Here is a 2,175-nt window from a genome sequence, read left to right as displayed (position 1 = left end):
TTCAACGATAAGTGAGTCTCTGTCATATTTCATATTTCTGTCTCTTGAAAATAACTATGAAATAATAAAGAAATGAATTTAAGAACCGCAACCGCTGAGCTTTACCTCTACATCTCACTGTCCAACTAGATATAAATATGATATTATATATTATTATATATATGCATATATATATATATGCATATATATATATATGTGTGTGTGTGTGTGTGTGTGTGTGTGTGTGTGTGTGTGTGTGTGTGTGTGTGTGTGTGTGTGTGTGTGTGTGTGTGTGTGTGTGTGTGTGTGTGTGTGTGTGTGTGTGTAGCCACTTAATAAGCTTCATAAAGCCTTATACATCTGATCTGTTAAATACGGACAGTCTACAATATATACTGTATATGATATTATAAATGATATTATTTATCATATTACATTACATTACATTACATTACATTATATTATATTAAATTATAGTACAGTATATATTACATTACATTATATGTATCTATAGCTGACTATAACTGTGTTGAAGACATAATAAAAGCAGACATTAATACATTAATATATATTCCATATGTAATAAGGACAGTAAATAGGCTAAATAGTCTATAAATATGTTATTATATGTTTTAACAGAGCCTGAACGTATTGACTGTGTTCAGAAGAATAAAATACATTAAATAATACATTATTAAAACGCCTGGTTGGTTGGTTTCTCATCAACAGAGACAATATGATGTGTTTATAATAACATGTAAAATAAACATAGATATTAATAATAACACAGTGAGCAGAAATGATAAATAACATAATAATCTATAACTATAGAACTTCTCTTGTCAATACAGTGAATGAAGAACAACAATAGAGTGTAAAACATAACAATAAGGTTATTACATATAAAGGATAAATACAGATAAACCATCATAATGTTTCTCTTACCGAAACTTTTGTCTCTTTTCTGCATTTGTTCTGTTTTTCATCTGATCTCCAGACCCTCAGAACCTCATAGATCTATAAGACCATCAGACGCCGATGATGCGACGACACGATCAGCTCAACGTGTTAATAAAGGCTTTATGAGACATTAAGTATAAATATATCATCTTATTAAATATATGAAATATAAAGCCTGATGAAAGACAACAATACTCCGGTTGGACGAGCACACAGATACACACACACAGCTACACACTCTGACACACACTGACACACACTGCCTTCTGCCGCGAGAGCCGTTAGAGAGAGAGAGAGAGAGAGAGCTAGAGAGAGAGAGAGAGAGCTAGAGAGAGAGAGAGAGAGAGAGAGAGAGAGAGAGAGAGAGAGAGAGAGAGAGAGAGAGAGAGAGAGAGAGAGGAGCTAGAGAGAGAGAGAGAGAGAGAGAGAGAGAGAGAGAGAGAGAGAGAGAGAGAGAGAGAGAGTGTTTACTCAGTAAGTAAAGGATCCTCGACATTAAACGATCCAAAAAAAAACTGAGAAAATGCTGAGGAAAAATAATAAAACCAGAAAATGAAGAAAAACGCCACCTTGTGTCTGTTTACAGAAACTACACACTGCTGTAGGATGGCTGGATGGATGGAAGGATGGATGAAAGTGACTCACACATAACCATAAACAAACCCCATACGCCCATATACGGGCATGTCACTATGACTCACACATAACCATAAACAAACCCCATACGCCCATATACGGGCATGTCACTATGACTCACACATAACCATAAACAAACCCCATACGCCCATATATAGCCATGTCACTATGACTCACACATAACCATAAACAAACCCCATACGCCCATATACGGGCATGTCACTATGACTCACACATAACCATAAACAAACCCCATACGCCCATATATAGCCATGTCACTATGACTCACACATAACCATAAACAAACCTGATACGGCCATACATAGCCATGTCACTATGACTCACACATAACCATAAACAAACCCCATGCGACCATACATAGCCATGTCACTATATGACTCAGACATAACCATAAACAAAACAGATATGCCCGTAAATAGACATATATGGAGATCCAGTTGTCCAGAGATCCATCCGACCGCCATGCCCATATATGGTCATATGGGCACGACCAACCTAAAATTGGGCGAGCGCATCCAGTAGAACCGCCGATCCAACCAATATGCTAATAATACTCCATTAAAGGCCATTGAAGTGTTA

At 36.5% G+C, this 2,175-nt stretch overlaps 1 protein-coding gene across 1 annotated transcript in view; it reads right to left on the bottom strand.

The window, feature by feature from the left end:
• Nucleotides 1–946, bottom strand: part of lmo3 (LIM domain only 3) — a 50,525-nt gene extending 49,579 nt beyond the window's left edge. Inside the window, exon 1 of the mRNA XM_084049705.1 lies at nt 925–946. The gene's annotated coding sequence lies outside the window, so the exon portion shown is untranslated. The remainder of the gene's footprint in view (nt 1–924) is intronic.
• Between the last annotated feature and the right edge of the window lie 1,229 nt (nt 947–2,175).

The sequence above is a fragment of the Gymnoscopelus microlampas genome (genome assembly GCF_963454915.1).
Source record: "Gymnoscopelus microlampas genome assembly, chromosome: 23".
Classification (NCBI taxonomy): Eukaryota; Metazoa; Chordata; class Actinopteri; order Myctophiformes; family Myctophidae; genus Gymnoscopelus; species Gymnoscopelus microlampas.
This window is presented reverse-complemented; position numbering and strand designations above follow the sequence as displayed.